General features: G+C 42.0%; 1 protein-coding gene and 1 long non-coding RNA gene across 2 annotated transcripts in view; one reads left to right on the top strand and one right to left on the bottom strand.

The window, feature by feature from the left end:
• LOC111268142 (uncharacterized) overlaps nt 1-23392 on the bottom strand; it is a 38909-nt gene that overhangs the window by 7072 nt on the left and 8445 nt on the right. The window lies entirely within an intron of this gene.
• LOC147752426 (uncharacterized) lies at nt 13063-23015 on the top strand. Its single transcript, XR_015314084.1, has 2 exons — nt 13063-13150; nt 21787-23015. It is a non-coding gene; the product is annotated as an uncharacterized LOC147752426 (long non-coding RNA).

Raw genomic sequence — 23392 nt, 5'->3', positions numbered from 1 at the left:
GAAGGCAACGAAGATACTACCGACAAAAAAGTGGGAAACACATTTTCATTCGAAAAATGTAAATTCAAATTTGCGTTCACTGGGTTTCCACACGTACTTTGATAATCACTGTCCGCTTCGGCTTTTTACTAGCAAGCCAAGCACTTGCAGTGCCAAAAATGCAGTTACATATGTAACATCATTCAGTGAACTAGCTGGGGGCGGTAGTACATAGTAGGGATGTCCTTATTTTCTCTTTTGTGGACATCGTCACGATATTTGCTGATAATGCTGTTACTTTATGCAGGTTACAACAAACGATTGTGTTATGGGTCGCTGCTGCTAGTTTGGCCAAACAAGTTATTTTCCATTACTATTGGAACGTGGAATAACCCCAGACATCAGCCACTGTAACTTCACAATTACCCAACTTCAAGAAAATCGAAAGAAAGGCCCCTAATGTCTTTGCGTCGCTTTTCCGCTTGTCGTTCTTATCAGCCAGTCCAGCCGTTGGAAGGATTGTCGTTTACTGACTGCCAGACAACCGCCTGATCCCCCTTTAACCCAAATGATCATCAAAGTAATGTGCATTATGTAACACATGTGTTTTTTTCCTCAAAAAGAGGAGCTAGAGTCCCATGATTGCCTGTATGGCAGCAGCAGCAAAAGGAGATAAGTTCTCGCCTTGCCCTGTAGCGCATACTTTACAGTAACATGCTCGTCTTCTCCGTGTTCCCTGACACAGCCTGGTACGGTCGTCGCTGCTAAGCAGCAGTATCGGCAAAAAAAGCGTGTTCCTTCGACGTTGGGGCTATGCTACTCTGGCATCGTGTGCACCGAAATGTGTAAGGGGTCGTGCGTTGTCTTGTGCATAAACATATATATGCTGCTGTATAAATTTCTCTTTGTGTACCTGCCTGCTTATGGTCGGCAGCGCATATGCGTGCGTAACGTGCCTGCGTAACTCTGTGTATTAATTTATATATAAGTGTCTGCAAATGTTCGCGATGTGTTCGAAAGGTCCGCGGAGCAAAGAGTACACGTTCTATAAGATTTCTCTCCCATGAAGCGTTGCTGCTTCCGCTACGGTCGACAAAGATAAAAGCTTAAAATCGTCTAATATATAGCAAACACGTGAGATCAGGTCGTTAGGAAGAGCCACGTCACACGCAACAAGTAGGCGTGTGTCCACATTCCTAAGCTGTCGCCTTGAAGAAGGCCGGTCTGGGATCGAACAGAACGGAATGGAGCAAAATGGTATCAGTTTCACCTTAAGGAGCTTCAGTATTTTCTCGAGTCACAATTTTCAATTCAGAACGACCTACATGATTGGGCGGACACGAATTTTGAGGCAAGGATTAAGAAAGCAAGCTGCCTTTGTGTGTAATGTACGACCAAAGGGTGCATCGATCATGGACCCACCGTCATTCAATGGGTGGCGTGAAAGAACCTTTTTGATAGATTGTGCTGAGTAAACCGAGAAAGCTGGAAAAAGAAAAACCTCTACGAATGAAATTTCGTTCTACTGAGATGAAACCTCGATTACTTGACGATGGAGTCAGAAACCTTGAACAAACGAGGCAGCAGTCTTTATTCCGTTCCCTTTTTAAGTTATCTCGAAGCCTATTTATCCACCTTAGCTCAGTCTCGTCCTAATCGTCACCTGTTGTAATTGCTTTCTTCTCTTATACGTACATTCTCGTGTTTAGTTTTGCATGAAAATGCATCAACGGAGATCTACGTAAAAAAATCGATTATCTATTCATCTACATGTATAAGCGGAGTTTAGAGACAATGTTGAGAGGCACAACACTGCACTCCATATAAGACAGATGTGTATTCTGCGCTCTGCTTGGCTCAGTGACGACGAGAAGATATGCATATGTTTATTTATGGATTGTTTATTAAACAACTCCAAGTGACAAGTGTAAGATGCCAAATAGCATTTACCATGTTTCATAAAATGCGGCCCGTTGCTGTATTCAGTCAGCCCTGGGGTGAGAGGTAAAGTTGGCTTTCGACTGTTCGCCCCTCCGTCTGGACGCTGTAGTTTACGTATATGTTTATTCGTACCAATTCATTACATGTTTGTAAATTCGCATACAGCTCATCTTTGAAATGAATAGTAATGAGATGCGCGCCGACAGCATCGTCATCTCCCGCCAACTGCTGCTGCTGCTGCTGGTAGTCACTTTTGCTGATACATGGCTGGCGTCAGTTTTGCTTTTGTTGTTGGCGTTGACACTGTATAATGGCTACTCTTTTCTCTTTCCCACGGCTCCCGAGCTTGGCCACCTGTTGAATTTACTACAAGAAGAAAGGTCTTTTCTTCTGGAGAAGTAAACCAAAAAACTAGCAAACCTCTATAGTCCCCTGACTGATTTTTACTTAATGCTTTCCTCTGTCTCTCAAAGCTTATCCGGCCCACATGCTTTCAAGATCGTGGCTAAGTCGTTGTCATCATATTTTTTTCATATTTATTTATTAAAATTATAGCTACTGACCGCGAATAAGGAACAGCGCCCCACAACGTTTGCATGATCCGGTCAATTGTGCGCGTACATGCCCACCCATTTAGTTTCCTACGCATGAATAGTCGCTTTCTTAGCAGTGGCGGAAAAAACTAGCAATGGGCATTTTTTTTTTGCTTTTCACTGCAAGTGTGTCTCTTGTGAGCAAATATGCACCAATGCGCCCATAAATGTATGTACGCATGCGAACCAGGCCAAAAGGGTCGGCATGCAGCCATAAAGGGGCTAAATTGATTGGTTTTCGGTGGCACTAGTGACGGAAGGAAGTCAGTGGTTCTGGCTGAGCTTCCAGATTTTCCTCACAATGCGCCAGATTACATCAGCCTTTCCAATGCTAAGAGAGCCTTTTGCAGAAACAAGGGGAGAAACACTGGAAGCAAGAGACAATGGGCAAAAGAAACGTCGGTGTCGCAGCCTCTCCCCATCCAGTCGTCCGACGCATGTGTCGCACATGTGTCCTTCCTTCCAAAGCCAAAACAGGGCAGGCAAAGAGCCTTCCGACATCGAGTGCGATTCACGCCGCTCCACATTTCAAAACTGCAAATCCCAGCTCATCCAATTGGAACTTCTGCCCCTTTGCCCTTCTTCATGTAGACGTCGACTCTAACGGCGTTTACCGAATTGTGACTAATCCTGAGAAGCGCGAGAGCTATTGCAGGGAACGCTATGTCTCTTAACTCTTCCTGACTTCATCGGTGTTCGTCCGCAACGTAGATTTAGCGCATTTAAGTCGCCAAGAAAGGTTGCTAATTGATGGGCTGACAGTAGCTTTATTTGATAAGTACCCGAAGATGATATCAATAATACCGAATTTTAAGGACCCTCCAGAGTAACTTCATTTGTTGGCGTTCCCGTCTAGTTCTCGCCTTTAGACGCAAAACATAACGACAGTGAGGAACTTCGAGCGCTGCAAGGTTTCACAAATGTTAAGCGACAGTACAGGCAGTTTATAAGAGATCATATTATGGTAATGTAAAAAATAGCTTTATGGGATGTAGTACATTTTGAATAAGATGTATTTTAAACCAGTGCTGAATTGTCATACAAATTAGTTCATTTAAGCCTAACAGTATTGTCGAAAATATTATTAAAATCGCTCGTTCAAGAAGGATCGCTGTCGAGAAAAGTCGCCTAAGCAAAGTTTACGTTGATATACGTTTGACTTTAATATGCCTTTTCACGAAAATGCCGTGCTTACCATTGACGAGCGATTGGACACCATAGGCATTAACACTGGCGAATCTGGTAATCAAAGTAATCAGCTTGACTATCTGAGGAGGATATTCGTCGTCGGAGCTGCGAATGTAAACGGAACTATTTTATATAATAACAGGGAGTCATTTAGAAAGTCATATACCAGCCTAAGGTTGGTTGGAGTGATTTTTTAATATTTTCCTTTCCACTAGAAAATCCCTATGTGCTCCTCCTCTTTCCCCACCTATTTATGTTCTACAAACATTATGCGCTCAAATATTTACTATCGCGCTTAGAAACAGAAATCAACACACACAGACAAACAGATAGAGATGCATTTATGCATTCACGTCTCTTTTGTACCCTTTTTTTTTTTTAGCTAATTTCCCACCTTAAAGTCAGCTCAACCATTTCAGTTGTAGTTAAGTTTAGGATCACTGGTGTCGCTGAAAGCAGTGTTGCTAGACGTTGGTCGCCTTTTGGAACGGTGCTATATGAAATAACAGAGCATAGCCGGAACGGTAGTAATCGGAGCACGCTCCCGTTTTAGGTCGTTTCTGGCTGGATGCTCTCTCATTAATCTATGGTAGGGGCTCAAACCCCGCAGGATATACCCACAAAATCACCGAAGCGAATTGTGCAGCAGAGAAAGCGCGCTGTACATGGATAAAAGACAAACATTATGTTTTTTCAACTAACTACAAAAAAGTAGGCCAGTAGTAATGATCGTAATTCAGATCTTTGAACACGAAATTGTGCACGAAGGGTTGTACCAGCTATGTAAATATTAATAAGAACTACAGTCGTATAGTCTACGGAAAACGTTACTACTTGGCCACGATCAGTTCACGATCATGTATTAGTTAACAGACCCAGTCTAGTATCACTATATAAAATTCAATATTATTGTATGTGCAGAGACGAACACCGAAGTGAGTGTGCCTGTGTTCGCTATATAACAAACAAACTGTACTTGAGACTATTACTTTGCCTCGGCAAGTTCAACGCCATTTTTCTTATGGCGTTTTTCTTATGATGCATCTTATAAACCGTATGCTTATACAAGTGTGTAGGTCTGGCCGCCTACTTGGACGATACAGCGAACTGCCTTATAGGATATTCTTCGAAATTAGTGAAGAGTAACTGATGGCCTTAAGCAAAGCATCCCTTTGGTGATATAGCTACCATCAACAACAGGTGGCCAGACTCTTGCATTTCACAGAAACAGCCGGCCTAGCTCAGGGAGATTACCACACCCCACTTTTATTCTCCATCTTCCTGAAACACCTTTCTGATCAATTAAGAGGGCTGAAAAAATCAGTCTATGTATATATAGTAAACGGATCGAACTAATTCCAGTTGCAGCACGTTCCAACCCGGCTTCACGCAGCAATTACAGGCTTCGAGCTGATCGCAAAGCTGATCAAGGTGGAAACGATGAAGTGTAGAAGGGGAAACAGGATTGCGGTCGCTAACACCTTATATCTTGCTATCTTGCCTCTTGGCTATAGAAACCTCTTTCCTATCTAGGGCTACTATTATCCGCGAACGGCTTCACTGCGCGTAAAGTCAAAAGGTGAAAGAAGCCAGTGTTGGTCGCATGCACGATTAAATCAATTTATTGCACGTCCCTAACAATCGTTCCCAACTTGTCCAATTGCAAAATAGCTCCGATCCCAGCGTATGGAATACGCGTCCTTTTAAGAAAATCTCGCAATAAAAAACTGAGAACATTCAAATCGCGTTAAAGCTTTTTTCCTCAAAACAGCGTTGGGACTCAAAATTGTGATCCGAGACCGTCTCGCGTGTTTTCTAGTTGGTCAGCCACTGCTGTCCGAGTACCTACGTTGTCGCTTTGAACTCGCAGCAACCGAAGCCTTTAAGATGAACCTTACAAACTGGGAGGAAAAATACGCGGAGATTAACGGGGATTTTTTGCTACGCGTGTGATTAGAAATGACGTGTGTAAAGAGACAAAGCGGCTAAACAGAAAGGTCGTCACTCGTTTTATCATGCATGGGTTCCATTATGGACTATGCAGAAAACTAGGTCTCCACATGCTCTAGGATACATATTGCTGCTCCAGATGTGGACGAAATCGTGACAGACACTGTGCCGCTCAATAGATCCCAGTATCACCTCCGGAAATGTTGTACAAGGCTTTTGATTACTGTCAGCAAAGATGAATAAGTAAAACTAGATTTTTATGGCTACCCTTAATCGTCTAGATGGCCTCAACTATACTAGGAAATCACAAAATTCTGAATCATTTCGGTACCCCTGTAATCCATCAACTAAGCAATGAGGATTATGACAAATTTCACCGCTGTTGTTGTTTCTATACTGCCATTAATGGTTTGATGCTGTTAAGTAAATGTCTCACAACGAGGTTACTTCCCTGAAGCTATCAGACGACAGAGAGTAGACTGAGTATAACAAGGGGAACAAGCTTCAACAGCGTTGATCGTGCCACGCATTGGGCGGCTACTGCAACTGGTTAGAAAACAAAAGTGTCCTTAATATTCTCTAATAACCCGCTAGGCTTAAATGCCTCCTCAAGAATTAATAACCCTCGTCTGCAGGCAAACGCATCAAAGCTTCGGGCCAACTTCTCCATCGTGTATTTCTAATCAGTTTATACTCGTTGCCTCCTCCTCTCCATCACACCGAAGCTTCATTTACCCCGACAAAAACAACAGTTCGGGTTTTGACTGAATACGCCTCGCCGTTTTGCAGTACATTGTCTGCCTCCTCATATCGGCTCCGTTTGTGACGTCTTCGGCGCATCGACGATTCTGCTGAACACACGTTTCATCTGTCTGTCATTTTTCCGTGTCCTGCCGTGGTGGCTATAGTCCTACCTGAATGCCTGTCGTTTCATGCCTCAATCGTCCTTTGGAGCGGTCTACTTTGAGCTCGGCTCTGTTGCTATCATCGTCATCAGCTTTACAAGCCTGCAGCAGCGTGCAGCTAGCAGTTGAAGCCTGACTCTGGTGTCTTTTCTTTCGCTCATTCCCTTCGACGATCGTGAACGGTGGTTTGTGTCAATGACGCGATTTCTGTCGAGCTTAGCCACTCAACGAAATCCGAATGAGATGCCCATTGGTCCGTCTAGTAACAGCTGAGCTACAGTAGTAACGACGGGTGGGCTCACGCACACAAATGGGATTTTTATGTTGTCCGTTTGTATTGCGTTTATTGTTTGACGTCGTGTACTGGTGCTCCAAGTTCCAAGAAAAAACACCGTGCTGTTTATTATGATTAGTAAGCATAATTATGTACGCATTCTGCGTGCGTACCGTCCAGCGAACAGCGGAAGTACCAGTGAGCAGACATCCATCCCCTGCGGCATAGAAGAAGTAAAACATGTACATTACTATGGAAGGATCTTTATAGTTTCAACAGCAGGGAAAGGACTTCCAAACATCCTACGCCCTTTTTCTCATTATCGTTTAACCACTGCGTATTCATCTGCAGCTAACCTTTATGCGTCTGTATATATCTTTTCCTAATTCGATAGTTCGAGCAACGTACTATCATGAGCAAGGATCGTTACCCCTTTGGCTAGCTGTTATGCTCATACCCGCAGGAATCCAGCAAAAACTGTCCAATGTTCAGAGTTCGAAAAGCGTTTTGCGTTAACATTCCTTATCTTTCCTTTCATTTTACTTAGCCCATAAGTCTTCTCCATCCGGATTGCCTCTTTTTCTCCGTCCTGTTTCACACTCTGTCACCACGGATAAATCTAAGCAAGTCACAATTCGCACTTCCGGTTACCTTGCAATGGCAGCAGCAGCAGCAGCTTAAAATGGGAAAGCGTCTACCCACCTTTCCCAGGAACAAATCAGGAACGGCAAAGTGCTGTACGACCCAGCAGGAAACAGACCCCGCTTAAACGGTCTTTTTTCATAGAGGGCACAAACATTGCTTTCGTTAGAGTAAACTGTGCAGCTTATTAACAGCAGTAAATAAGCCAAAATCTCCATGAGAAGAGATGCCAGAGACGGCTTACGTCGCACTTGGCCACACGTATAAACTACGGCCGCCGCTGCCCTACTCCTACAACCACTAGATACAAGTATATAGAACGACACCAAAACGCTATGGTTCGGCCTGAAGCACACGATGCAAATACACCCTATCAGGAATCTTATTGAAGATCCCATCTGATATTATGAGTCATGGCGACCCACAGTGATAAAAACAAAGACGATACCTATTATGAACTAGCTGTGCGCCCAGCAATCGATTATTTTATACTTCTAGAATAGTGCGTGAGTGCTCAAGCCTTGAGGTAGATTGATCGCATTAGCGTATTTTCTCTAACGAACGTGTTGATCGGTTCTCCAGGGCTATAATACGTAGCTAGGACGAGCATCTACAAAGCAACGAACGTACAGGATAAAGTATAATATTTCGAAAAACGCATCCGATTCAATACCGTTGCGTAGTTCCACGTGTGACGGGATCTGGAAAGTGTTGAGGAACTAAACTCTTAGAGGAATTTCGTTATCATTATTATTATTATTATTATTATATATCAGCATTAAACAGGAGAATACGCAATGATGATCCAATTGATTTGGATATTTGCTAAAGATGCGTTTTGTTATAGCATATCTTTATGCTTATCTGCTAATACAGGCTTTGTGAACTTTTGATTAGGAATCTAACACAAAGACAGGTATCTTTCCTTCTACGTAGGCATATTAAATCATTTGAAGTATTGAGAATCATCTATAAATTATGTAATGTTTTTTATAAAGGAATTTCACGTAAACATGGAGATACGGGCGATACCAAAGCGAAACAGGTCGAGCCACATATTGTAAGTACTTATCAAATAAACTAATGGGCGAATGCTAAAGATACGTATATTATAAGTGACACGACGGTTTATACTTTTCGTTTCCTTTTTGTTTGCTTTTATTCTCCATAAGACGATAATGGTATTCCACAAGAAGTAGATTTCTTCGAGTTAGCATTACGTTTACACACATCTTTTATTCCACAACACGATCATACGGTTAGTTAACAGTTCATTTCTTTGACCTTCTGGCGTACTGGTTGTCAAACCCGTACGAGCGCTATATGTCAATCTGGCTGCGCCGATTGTTTATTTTCTGCGACGCTTCTGCACTTGCCATATTTCTCGGTTTCATGTACGTGCTACTTTACTTCGTTCTTCTGTCCGCCGCCATTTGCTCCACGTTAGATAATAATCCACCCGGATACAAGACACAATACGCTTGCCAATTATGTCCTATTCCCCCTTGGCTTTATGCACTGATACTGGGCTAGCTGATTCTTTTGGCGTCTATCATATGCATATATGTAATACATGAACGATGTTGAATACGAATTTTGTGGTCCCGCCTAGAGTCAGCGTCGATTTATATTGCAGTACTCAGTAATTCTACCTAAACTTCTATGTGTAACGAGCAGTCGCACGGCAACCATGTGCTCGAGCGCGTCTAAATTGCTATCCCTAATCCACAGTATCAGATTCTTGGATCGGACCTGATGGGAATTGACGGAAACGTTAATCAGCCATTGAAATGTGTCTGTCTAACGAATCTTGCTCAGTCTCTCCTCGTACGCATCATATTTTGTGCTCACATCATCACTCATAGAAACAAAACTAGCTCTGGACTCTTTCCTGTGTCTACCGAAACTATTGGATTACGAGGCGATAGAAATTCGGCGAACGCCAAGTGCAATACTTCATTGAACCATATTTCTTTTACTTTACTTTTAGATAATTTTCAATATCTCTGAATAAATTGTTTTGTTATAAACGCAAAACAAAATGGTTTTAAACGGTGTAGATTCGTTTTGCAACCGAACGTTATTAAAGGGTTTCAAATATAATAACTCGACATTAATCGTCGTCCAACAACCTTTTAGACCACTACAAAGCCCTTATCCATAGTAGTAATTTCAGTCGGGCACAAATTAAGAACTCTTGGTACCTAATTTTATCCATGAATCTTAGATGAGACAGATGAGTTTCCCAAAGCGATGAACTCGAACAGATGCGAGGGCGTTCACCCTCTGCAGAATCAGATTGGGATAAAATCACTTGCGGGATTAGTGTAAAAAGTTTTTGGACTAAGCCAATCCGATTGCACAAGCTGATTAATAGGCAGAAAATCAAATTTTGGCAAACGGCGGCCAAAGTAGAGTGGAGTTTACGAATCTTATCGTTTGTTCTAAATGCTTCTAGCTATATTAGGGACGCCACACGTGCAAGCGTGCATGCATGTACATACCCATGTGTGTGCCCTTATAAAACTCTTGTTAGGCAACTGTAAATCGCGATGACAATTCTGACTCAGCATATGCTTTTGAAACTTTGCTTTTATATATCGTTGTACTGCTCACTTCCCTAATAATTCTTCCATCCCTCACTGCTTTGATATACCCCTAGACCTGTCACTGTACTTGCGTAAAATACCGCTAAAAGTAGAATCCTTGTTATCCTGGGATCAATGGGTTGATCCGCAGAGGAGCAGAAAGCGGTTCTTTCAGTTCTTCCCAACTACTGGGTTACATTGCTCAAGTTCTTATATTGGCCAAACTTCGTAGTCGTCCACATTCAACAGCTTCCGTATAAGCAAATACGATGCTTATCTGTGCAGTCGAGAACGACTAGTTCTGTGCTACATGCATTCAGTTGCACTCATCAGCAGCAAGTAAATCGGATTTTATTTGTGTCTTTTTCCATTATTTATGGTTTATATTATTTATCCCAGTAGTAGTTGTTGTTGAGGGTGATGATCGCTCGTGACTGACTATTGGCACGGCCTATGTAGGTAAGAGATATGTACGATAGTAGTCTGTAGACTGGTGAACTAAATTGAAATCTCTACTGTAGGACAATTAGGCAAACATAACGGTATTACCGATGAAAAAAACCACGAGTTTTCGGTGCATTGCATACAAATGATAAAACGTAAAAGGTAAAACTAATTGTAATTATATCAGATCTAGCACACCATTTTATTCCATGCATACTAAAATTGATCTGTGTTTAACGTATTAAATAACACACATATATTTCAATAAGCAAATTCAGAAGCGTTTCCCAGCGGAAGCCAAGTGACCTTTCCAGACAAAGCGATTTACTTGCTCCCTTCTGTAACCGTGGGGTTACAGCTAAAACGCTTATATGAGAGCAGAAATCAACTATAGATATTGGTAACAAAAGTAATAGTTCAATCAACGCAATCATATCCGTTACCAGCTATTCTAGCTTAACTTATAAATTAGTGAACTACAACCTATTATTACCCAATGTAATACGAAACTAGCCTCCGACGGTCCTAAAGGAAGAAAATATGAAATTTGGTTCCTGTAAGAATTTCCTATTTTATGTAAATGATGTTAAATAGATAATCACTTAAGTAATCGAAGGACTTCGTCATGCGATAAGTTAAGCTGGCCGAGGCCATTTCTGTGAGCCTAAGTGGTTTGTTTTTCGACTCGCCGTCGTCGATCCATTGGCTGTGTTGCCTGTTCTCGGGAATTAGACGAAGCAGATAGCTAAGCAGTGGTTGTCCGCGCGGGAGTCGGACGGTCACCAGGCTCGAACAGTACATAAGGTGTTGCAGGGTTGTTTCCAGCGCAGTCACGACCCCCAAGCTCGACAAGCTTGCCGCTCTCGGACAAGGATCATAGTGTTAGAAAGAAAACCAGTCGAGTAACAATACGCAATGCAGGTGCGGGCACCGCATGCGACCTTAACATGTGCTGGCCTATCGTGTCACGTGGCTGCAAGACAAAGATAGCACAGCCTGGCTAAATGGGAGTACTAAGAGGCCATTAGGTATAATGGTAGTATCGCTCTTCGACTTTTCACACCGAAGCTACCAGTATACATGTTTGCAATGCAAAAAGTATGTATGCGTGCCTCAACGTTTATGTCTATAAATCTCTGTATAGATCTGGGACAACGGGTATGTTCAGCACGCATCGACAGAGTAATGGAATTTCAATGTAAGCGAGAAAAGTAAAGTAGCTAAATGGATGACTAACGACTACCTCCTGGCGGACGAGTGGGATCATATTTTTGTTTTCCTAGCAGATAACATCTTTTAAATGTCGAATCGACACATTAGCTGCGCACGTGTGGGCCTGCCACGTGCTAGGTTCTAAGACATACACCCGGATACACGCTGCACGAAAAGGAAAAGCATAATCCAGGGTTCAAACGGGGTCATCGGCTCTTATCACCTGATGGCTGCTCGGGTAGCTGCTTTTGTCTCGTTTCTCATTTATAGATAATACATGCATTTGCGTGATGAGCCTGCTATAAAAAAGCTTAGCGAGAGACGAATACAAAGGAGACAGTAAGGGACGGAAAGAGAGCCTAATCTTCCTCGCAATGTAGATTAGTTTCGTATTAGCGCGTTCCTAAAGAAAAGGAGGCTGCTGACGACGACAGCTGGCGTTTTCTTGGCACCAGATGTGATAAAAGCGTCAGGTCTTCATACTGACGCTAGCTAGAGGCGCATATGGTTACGATGTGCTCTTAACCTTATTATGTGAAAATGGGTATTGACTTCCGGTGCGCCGTCGGCTTTGTTTTTCAGGTATAACCGAATAAGTGTTGTTGCTATTTCCGCCGCTGCTATACGTTGGCGCTAGCCAAGCTCGGTTAATAAATTATCAGGAAACTGCTAGTTACAAGGATCACGTAAGAATCGACATTGTTAGCTGAGTCAAGCAGCAGAAGACTCCAAGCCGAAACTACCAAATTACGCGGAAGCTGCCTATCTAATACTGTTCATTTACTTCCGCTAGCCTTATCGTGCTAGCAGCTAATCTTAGTCAGTAACGATTTCAATTATTCCGCCGAATCAACTGAAGAGTGCTAATGGCGTCTGGTCATTTCATTTTATCTTCGCCGTACAGTTCTCGCTATCCCGTATACTTCTGACCTTTCATTTGCCGTTGTTGACAACTGACAATTGCGGAAAGAATGATGGCTGGCGGCTAGGTAGTTAACTATTGCCTACTTATCAGGAAAAGCAAGGATATTGTATTTATAACTTATAATACATTTTCTAATTTATGCATTTTGAGCGTCCCTTATATCAGTCTGCAAGTACAGTTTTATCATAAACCCATATAGACAGCAAGATATGATAACTTCAAATCTTTGAAGTTCAGCTTCGAGCTTTGTGTCTTTCAGGCATTCTGTCAGACGGCATACTACCACCACAAAACACAGCGTGTCCACGTTCGAATTTGAGCCCAGACCACCACATATTTCTCATGTTTATTACATATATCTGTCTATTAACGTCCGGGAGACAAGATGTTTGGTTGAGGTGTAACGTTGAATGGTATTGTCGTCCTCGTGTAGGTTACTGTCGGGACCTCCGCGTACCAATGGACGACGCAGTCAGCAAATGGAAAGAAGCAAACGCGAAGCTGTGTAGGTTGGTATTCCCAGGTGGGCTCCCTAACAGGTATAACTGTATCATTTGATGTACTTCCCTCTGCCCCATTTTTCTTTTCTGTTACCTTTCATCATCTCTTCATCAAACGTATTTGTCTGTTAGAGGAAGAAACTCGAGGAGGTTGGAGACCAAAAAAGAGTGTCCTGTAGTGGACAGAGCGTCATAAACCGAAGATCTTCATTCGGTAGGGAACTTGGTCTTGGGCTAGATTATGGTATGCTGCACTTCAACAGATGAGTGCCGCTGAGAGGAAGCAGAGCATTTAGACTCAAAACCGTAACAGTAATGCTAATAATCGTAATATTGCAGTTTTGATGCAAAAGGAGGTTATAGGGATGTATGCGGAAACTGGGTTAGACCAATCGGACTTTTCGAACTTATGTGCGCTATAGTGGATTCAAAGCGGCTGATTTTACAATCTATAAAGTATTGACGATCGCCACAGATTAGCGCTAACAGCGTGACTATGGACGGAAGGTTACGTACGATTATGTCAACACGCTATGACATCGTCAAGGATACACCAGGTATATACACGAGTTGATATAGGTGGATAGGTGAACACGTGTATCTATGTGGATTCGTATGCAGCAGGTTGTCTCTAGCTTGATTATACGTTTAGCCTTAGGCTAATTGTATCTGTTGAAATAGCTAATATAATCAGTACCATTGATGATACGACTCGCGTTTAATCGAGCAGACGAAAAACATCTGAAAATCGGCTGACTTATATATAATATGCAGATAGGCTCTTTACTAGAAAACTTCAGCCGAATATTTAGTAGGGTCTATTTTTTGTAGTAGGTATTTTTTCCTGGCAATTTGTTAGTACGTATCCTCAAAGCGCACCGCATTTTTTTTGCACCTTACTACTGATAGATAACTCTGCATGTTAGACTTGCGGTAAACGTATAATAGCGCAGTAATAAATTATCACTAACTTTCATCTTTCCAAGTTCATTCGATGAAGGCTACCAGTTCACGATGAAAAAAGTAGCTACGACACTGCATTCAAGCGGGCACTTCTGCAAGCAACACTTCTACTTGCAGTACTCTACAATTTTACTTGATTTGGGTTTGCAGTGTATTACGCGAAAACTACTCCGAAACCGAGAAGGGGCTGCGTATTTTTCGTGTGAACTTGGAAGTGAGCGGACTGCTTTATCGTGTCCGTTGAACCGCTTCTGTTGTACTGCACTGAGTTGAAGTATTAAGAAGCATAGCCCCGTTGTGAGTTTTTTCTTATTGCCGTGCCCAGTGGGCGTCCGGCTGGATTTCTAGCTAGAAGGACCGCTTGTGTAAAAATGCCACCTTTACTGTCAACGTAAACAGCATTAGCAATAAGTGCAATAGCAAAACTTAAAAGACCATAGGTAAACAGCACGAGCGATGTCGGTGCCAGTCGATAGGTAAGCACCATGAGTTTGCCTGACTTCGAAAAGACCAGCGGAGGCCCTGGACGAGTCCTCGAATGATTGCAAAGCCGAAAAACGATTACTCTTTCTGGGCGCCGTTTCGTCACGTGTTGTCGTAGGAAATTGACAACGACGAACTAGTTTTTGCCATAGGTTTACTCTCGTTCTAGCTATAACATATAGGAGACCAGTAGCGATGCGATAGCCAAAGCGTGTCGTCGATGGCAAGACGTCGTGGGCGAAAAATTAGTTTATTTACAAGCTTCTAAGTTCCGGATAAAAATCAGGAAAAGGGACGTGGAACCGTGAGGTCGAATACAGTATATCAATTGTTTCACTGCTTTCACTTATTTTTTGTTTGGATTTTTCTGTAATCAATAAAGATTCGACAGGATTAGGTAGAGATTCTTTTCTTGAATGTTCATGAACAACTTTGATGTATTTTTACCGCCATTTCAGCTGACCGAAGTAGGATGAATAGCCAGCGATTGGAAGTGGTATGCCGATGTACGAAACAGATTTAGCCCTATCTGCAGCCTGACGAATTGAGAATACTTCCTGGCAGCTGCTAACATTTCTATCTAGCTTGGGCCTAATAGTCTGACGAAAATGCTCTAGTTCAGTGTGTCTGTGTGTGTGATGTGGTAAAACTACCTATTGGTTAACCCACTCGCTGGAGCGGTAGACAAATCTGCGTCTACAGCAGTGTGGATGACAGCAGGCATCGTCAGCCGCGGTAAACATCTACAAATTGCAGTGCTATGACTAACCGGTTAGCCAGCAAATTCATTGATGTTGTTGCTTGTATAGCCATTGCCTTTACCGATTGCCGGGTTTTGGTCTTGCCCTAGTAATCAGGCGACAGCTCAAGGACTATCTTGCCTTTTGCCCTGCTACTCATTGCCTTATGCCTATAGTTCGTTTAGTTTGTTGGTCAGCACGAGAGGCTTACCTTTGCTACCCCAGCCTCGGCAGCCTCCCCTCAGGCCAAAGACAATCGACTCTACTACCAAAACTGGCGTTGCAGTCGAAAATAGCTGGAGCAGCCCGACCAACGTCGACGACAGTAACCAAACAAACAGCCAAAGACAATGGTCCGATTCTGAATCCCCATAGTTATAGTTCTACATCCACGTAGGGGTTCCATAGGTACGAATAGCAAAACGAAGCATGGACATGGGTCGTAGATAGGCTGTTATACAGGTGGTAGGCGATTCGCTCTCCATGCAGCAGCAGCAGCAGCAACAACATCAGCGGAGTGATGGACGAAATTGGTGGGTAAGAGACGGCAGACAAGTGGAAGGGTGACTTCGGCCAAATAGACAGATGTAGGATACAAAGCCATCTAACGATACAACGACAAGGACTATACCAAAATGTCTACTGCGAAGACGGCGTATGCCCGCAAGTCGTTAGTAGCAGTAGTAGCAGCAGCAGGATTAGAATTCACCAGTGCCTAAGTGAGCGCACCTCACTGCTACAACACTGGTTATAAAAAAGAGATTGAAACTAACCGATTATACAGAAAAAGACTGACGATGATGAAAAGGATCAGTTTTTTTCTATAGAGAAGTATGTTCGCAAATACCAAAAAAACATGTGTTAGAAAAGGTATAGTCACTCACTGCACAGTGGATCTAATAAGCCCTCGTGGCTATTGACTGGTTAACCTATTTGCCTGCTAACCTTAGAGACACGTGCTGGTCTGGCATAGATGTACTTCGTTTCGTGCCAGCCGTCTCATCGAACACCAAACGGCGATGTCGGACGTAAAACTCAGAACGTAAACGGTCTACGAAGTTATAAATGCTGCCTCGTAGCTAAAGCGTTGACCCTATAAAGAAAAAAAAAAACTGAAAAACTCATATACGTTCATTATCAAGAGTAAACCTCTCACCATTACCGTACTAGAACGAATACTCTAGCATCGACTCGCCAGCATCGATAGCACTTGTTTCAGTAAGTAATATGTATGATTCCGTATTCATAGCTGCTTAAGTGAGTAAAGAACCTGGTGCTAATTTATTTTTTGCTATGCTAAAAAGCAAGGCACGGGATGACATCAGTTCAATACCGTTGTTGTCGTCTTCCCTTGACGCAGTATTGTTGTTGTCAGCTGATATCGACCTAAAAGCGACAAACCCGGTAAACACTAAGCAGATATGGTCGTCTAGCGGTGGAAAGAGTTCTTGTTGGTTAGACACGTGCTTCGAAAGCTATCTGAATCTTTACGCTTTTGCTGTAAGGGTAAACTTTCCAAAAAAATCTGATAAGTCCATTGTTATACTTGAATAGTATTAGTTCATTGAAGAGTAGCAGCATTGAGCTTTAACACGGCGTCGGAATCACGGAATGACATCCATCGCGAACCAGACACATAGATCGCGCTACGGTTGCTGACTGAATCTGACAAAGGCTGTAATTGATCTTTCGCATTTAAGGAAGCGTCTAGAAATCGATAACTATCATTACCTTCTAGCAAATAACACTTGTCTATAACTCAAAAATGAAAACATACAATAAACAAGGCCAAAGAGAGCCGAAAACCAGACGATTCATTTCCCACAAAGCAACTTTGGTTAGTGAGCGGCACGACCGGCGAACGCCTTCTATTCGAAATTGTTACGTCGTAGACTTCTAGGTTATTATAGATCTTTAATATAGTTTATTAACGGAAGGGTTGAGCATTAGTTAAACGGTTATTACAGCATATTTGTAGAGAGGACCTGTGTAAGGTCACTAGATGAGAAGAAGAATGCAGCCAATATGCAACTGACCGAATCTTTTCTATATCGAACGGGAATTTTGTTGGTAGTAGGCACTGATTTATTCCTTTATTTAGACCGGCATAAACAAATCGTTGGTTTTTTTTTATATGAAAACCATACATGAGAGAGAAGTATTCCCATGCAGAGTACATACTGATCGTATTTGTTCTTGGACGATCCAGTACATCTGGAACTTCAACTTGACCACAGTTCTCATATTGACGAAGACATTGCTCATTACCGCATTATATTAGCGCTTACTGCTGACATTTACGGGGAACAGAACGTTGATTATAAAGACTCGTAATGTTCATTCTAATTGGCTTATCGCACAGTGCGCTGCGGTCGAAGTTTTTACTGTTTACCTCTGCAAGATATCTAAGGAGACTGCAAATTCAAGATGCTCAACAGATCACGTTGACCGTGGTACTTATCTGAACACGATGGTAGGCTAGGACTGGTAAAGAGAGCTCTATTTTTTCGTATAAGGATAGCCGGTACTCGTCGTCCGCATTTTGTAATGGTCGTGTCACGCGTCCTACATGTGCAAAGGTTTCATCGAGGATTATCCAACTCAATATCACTAGTTAACTCGTGTTAGTACACAAGTTCGACCTTTTCTAGGGATAGATATTTACAAAGTATATTACTCCAGCGCTAGCCAAGTAAATGTAGCCGTGTTATGCCAATCGAACCGCTCACGGAACCATAATTTTTCTACGGGGTTTATTTTTGTCGCTCGGTTTGCCGCATCCTTTTCTTTGTTCTGAGTTTGAGTTTCCAAGCGGCAGAACTTTCGCGATCCGGAAATAAGTCAGTCGACATGAGATTATACGGCAGAAGAGGAAATCATTAAGGTCTGAGAAATTTGTTTAGGCTAGTAGATGATCAGCAGAATTGGTCGGGCAGCTACCCAGGGGTAACCTACTACGCTTTTTTAAAGATGATTTAACATTATAAACTTATATAGTGTTTTGGCTAGTCACACCAAAGTCATCAGTTGGCAGATGACATTTGGCCGTTGTTTTTTAGTAGCAGGTTATTTACCCGACATGAGTTAAAATATACGCGCCAAATGGTCGAGTCTACGTACACTAATAATTAATAACAGTAATTATGTAAATTTTTTTTATTTAATATATTAAACAAACAATCCTTTTTGGGAAGAATGTGTACTCGTATCATAGATAGGATATTGTTATGATTAATAATTGAGCGTTGGAGCACTTTAAGAGTAGGAAACTTGTTCAAGATGCTAACTGAAATTTTGTATATTTATTAATAAAGGAACTGCATGATAGCTATCAAAGTTTTGTTTCTTTTACGTGTTTTTCTATTTTAAACATCGAAGTTGTCTGTGATGATGAAAGTGTAGTTTATGCGAGCATGTAACATTATGTTTGATCGGTTTTTGAGACTCCGAGCATTTTTTACTTTAAAACTTATGGAACATGATAAGTTTTCTGATGGCAGGTATATTTTAGTATTATGTTTCACAATTCTTAGCAGATTCTAACCAGATGAGACGAATATTCATCTGTGTTGAAATGCCGAATTTCGCTAGATCTTTGTATATGGAACTTCAGTTTATGAACTTTAGGTTCAAGTAAGCTACGCTGAAAAATGAACAAAGCACTTCGTCCCTACTACACTTGTGAGACAGAAGATAAGGCACTATCACGCTGATATTAAATTTCTCGTAATACGATAATTATTATGTTCGCTTGTTTCTGTGGCTACTATTATACACCAAGTCAATAATGAAGATTGGATTTGATTTTATTTTAGCGCCGGTTAGGAGCTAACTGCGCGCCATTGGCGTATTACGTTAACGCTTTTTCGTGTGGTCCAAATAGGAACGGCCAAGAAAGCAACTGCACCTAAAACAGTTAGAAGCAAATACACTGGAACTCCGACGCTACCTGGTTGGCCTAGATGGGCTAGACAGTGCCTAAAGAACAGTGCTTAAAGGCCGCGCCTAAAAGAATCTGCCGCAGGCAAGGAGAACGTGTAAGGCAAACACGATAACCACAATTTTAATCTTCAATAAATATCGAAATCAAATCGGCGCCGGCCTTGTCTCCCGTTGCGAGCGAATCTATTCTCAGGCTTGTGCTTCACTCTGGTCATACAGCCAGATTCAGGCGTCGACTAACTCCCTGACAGCAATTAACGGCACTGGAAGGAAGGAGAAAACCATATTCTCGAAAATATGCGACTCCCGTTTGTCCTTTCATAATCCTGTCCCACTCATTAAGTCGCTTAGGGTCACCTAGAGGACGCGGCCACCGCCGGCTTATAAAAAAAAAAACCCGTTTCGATCCTGTGCCAAAAAATGTTGTTTTTCCCGTATTGATTCATGTATTCACTATGGTTGTTCCATAGGACACGTTTATGCCTGATGACACACTGTAGATCAGATTTTTCTGCGTTTTTCTTTTTAATTGAAGAAATTGAATTTTGCTTTACACTGTAGCCTCACTATTCCTCTCAAGGGAACAGACATAATGTTGGATACTGGAATTATACATCATCTTAGAGGTCTTTGAAATTCGTGTAAACATTTCCCAAGATCAAGCGTTTTTGGTTGAAGTGCTCTATTTTCGTAAACCTGCTTGAGTCAAAGTTCGGGTCTTCATATCATCTCTATTACAGTATTATTACTGCCTCATAGGTGTTGTTCGATGCATAATCTGTTCTACGCATGCAGCAAAACGCTTTGATAGGGCAATATGTAACCGTAAACCTAGCAGGGCGTTGGCAGTAATGTCTCTTGAGACAGACTGTAATTACCCCGGAGGAAAGGATACCGCGATCGTGAAACGGAATAGGGAAACTAACGTGAGACGCGTTTGTTAAAGGCAGCAGCAGCAGTAGTGTCATAGCTGCGGCAACTAACCAAAACAGGTTTTTTCTAATTGTGTATAATACGATATACGCCCGATTTGAGTGCAGGTTGCTAGTACAGTCTACAGCCCTTGTTGTCTTGGATCGGCATCAGCGGCATCGATAACAACAACCCTACGTAGTCTAACACACACAAATATACATGCACGCCTAAAAAGGTACACTAGAAGCAGAATTAACGTATAAATAGACTCTAACTAAACAATGAAAGGTAAAAAGCAAACATTTGAGCGGCGGTGTCGCCGAAAGAATCGTTCAGAGGCACCGCACTATCGGCACAGTTCACGATAACGTAACAAGTTTCAGGACCAAACGGACCTAAAAGTTTGCCGATAAAGGATGCGGTCATTGATCGAAGCAAACACATAGAGAGACACAAGTGTTAGTCGAGGATTAATACCCGTACTCACGCAGTCGTTGCTACGTAATTTCATCATAATTATTTACTATTATTGTATTAGAATTGCGAAACGCTAGTTTTTATCTACGACTGTATAACGAGTGAGTAACCGTTGCTCCTGAAGGAAATAGAATTTTGACCTGTTTGTTGACTATCTAAGTTTGACACGTGTTTAGCGCCGCATATTGCTCGAATGTTGAGGAACTGTTTATCTTTTTTTTAAAGAACAAAATTGCATGATATGCATTCCTGCTGGCACAAATACTTTGTTAGCAAAAATGAAAACGGGTACTGGCGGTACGGCCTAGGAGAAAACTTGCTGTAAAAAAACGTAGCTACTTTCACAGATTGGTTTACATTGGGTACATGTTTCAATCAAGCTTACAGAGTCATTTTCGTTCGATAAACTATATTTGATACTACATGGAGTTTTATCATTCACTGATTCTATATTTATAGCCCCCACGTATTGTAAGCATATGAGAAAACTGCTTTCCTTCCTCACCATGTCGGATTTCTAACCACATCGTAGATCTGTTTACAACAGGCACTAGATTAAACCCTTCTGGGGGTAGAAAAAATGTTAGTACACCAGGGAAAAACATGCAACGAGGCAGTTTTACTAGGACGTATTTAATTAACGAGTTATAGATGACTATTTGTAAGTACACTTGCTGATACAACCTATTTGGTGATGTAAATCGTTTCACATTTGTACACTGTGCTTTACTGATATTAAGTGTATACTACTGAGAAGGCCTATCCTAAAGGCTAACATGAAACTAAATAGCCATGATAAAAATACTTACATTGCGACGGAGAACCCCCAGTGAATACCAAGTGAGATTTTGTTTTTAATTAAGTCTAACAGGGTTAGACTGATAATAATTCTCCCATAGTTACATAGCAGAACTTGATGGTCATCTTTGTATAAGAGTAACCCTTGAGGGCCACACATAATAATGACTTAGCTACCTTGACCATGCGTACATAAATTGAGTTGAACGTATATTTTATATGAAGTAGATTTCATAAAAAATAGCCTATACGTGCATGGTTGTGCAGTGAAATGTGGCATTGTCAAATACGGTCAGAGAAGTATCCACAATCTAACGTTGCTTGCAGACGTATTTTGCCGACTGCCTGCCTAGTTTCTGCCGCTCTAAGTGAAACTTAGCGTAAGTAAACTGTGGAGGGACCCGTTAGAGTGGACTGAAGCGTCATTTTATTCACATTGCGTTCGCTTACCTCATCGACATGAGCAGTGGACATCGCAGAAGCGCGCCATGCACCACTTACGAAATCTCCATTACCGCTTCAACCTACTACATACGAAGAGACAAAACCTACATGCGTCTTCGTATACCAGTAGCCATACGACCGAGTACTCTTTCTATGAAGACACTGTCGGTTTCCCATATGTGAGCTTAAGGAATCAACATGGGTGTACGTTATCGAAGCTGACTCATAGGCTCAAAGCATTACACGGATGGATTGCAAGACTAGAACTAGAACTAGAGCTAGTCAGTGTGAGCGGCCTGAGTGAGGGCTACAAGTGTTTTACTCGAAAACTGTACAGAGCGCTATCAGAAGCTGCTAACGAAATCGACAACTCTGCGCCATTGCATAGCTCTCCTCTTAGACGTTTTTTTTGTACGCTATCAAGCTACCTCGCTTACAAAGAGCTAGCGGATCGCGATTTGGTATCTATCTGTAAATAATTTGTTTGTTGTTATTTTGCTTCGTTCAATGTACGTTTCAAACAATCATACTCGTTGTACGCATTGTCATACACATCAGGGCGTATTCGTTAAGTGTGGACAAAGAAGGCAATGTCCATTAAATTTAACAACCCTAACAGCACATTTATGTACCGTATATCGAACGAGGATATCTCCAAAGTACACCTATGCCCAAGAATGTCACACATCCACACAGTGTACACTGTTCATTCGACGTAAAAATAAAAGAAGAATGTAGGGAAAGGGCACGACCTCTGATACCTGTGGACCGAGTGGTGCTATTTGGCCTAGCATCGTATATAGTTCTAGGGGTACATATATATAGCGTGCAACTGGAACCTGATGCGATAAATCGTGAAAATCCCTGAAAAACGGAAATAAGTACGTACAACGCAAAAGCGAACTCGACACAACAAAGGAAGCGAGAACAGCACACGAAGGCACAACAAATGAGTTCGGCCGTTTCACAAAGACGAATTCACATCGAAGTAGTAGTTACTTTGACTGAGCCTTTGTTTCTATTCCATTCCTGATCGTGGCAACCGAACCTTTGAATGCTCATTAAATTGTATTTAATTAATTATTTTAAATAAAGGAGCAATTTGTCTCTAATCTGTGCGGGTTGGTATTCATTTACTGTCGTTTAGACGGACAGCGGAAGTTCACACATAGCCTCCGACACGTGGCAGACCAAGGCAGCTGATCAGACAACGATATTACATCATGTCCTAACATGTCTAACGGGTCTCAACACGGTCTCAGATCTAGACTTTTAGGGTTAAAGCAAATAAATGACTGGCAGACGTATTGATATTCGCCTGTGGCTGATTGTGTTCTGCCTACAAAGGCAATTATTATGTACAGCTGTGCATACAGAATCACAAACAGACATCCCGTGGCACACCCTGAGCGTGTCGCAAAGCCGACGAATATCGCAAGCGCGAATTGCTTCATTGAGCAGAGACATTTGCATCGCGATCAGGCAAGAC

The sequence above is a fragment of the Varroa jacobsoni genome, unplaced genomic scaffold (genome assembly GCF_002532875.2).
Source record: "Varroa jacobsoni isolate VJ856 unplaced genomic scaffold, vjacob_1.0 scaffold_1262, whole genome shotgun sequence".
In the NCBI taxonomy this organism is placed as follows: domain Eukaryota; kingdom Metazoa; phylum Arthropoda; class Arachnida; order Mesostigmata; family Varroidae; genus Varroa; species Varroa jacobsoni.
Note: the sequence above shows the minus strand (reverse complement) of the source record. Positions and strands in the feature narration are given on the sequence as shown.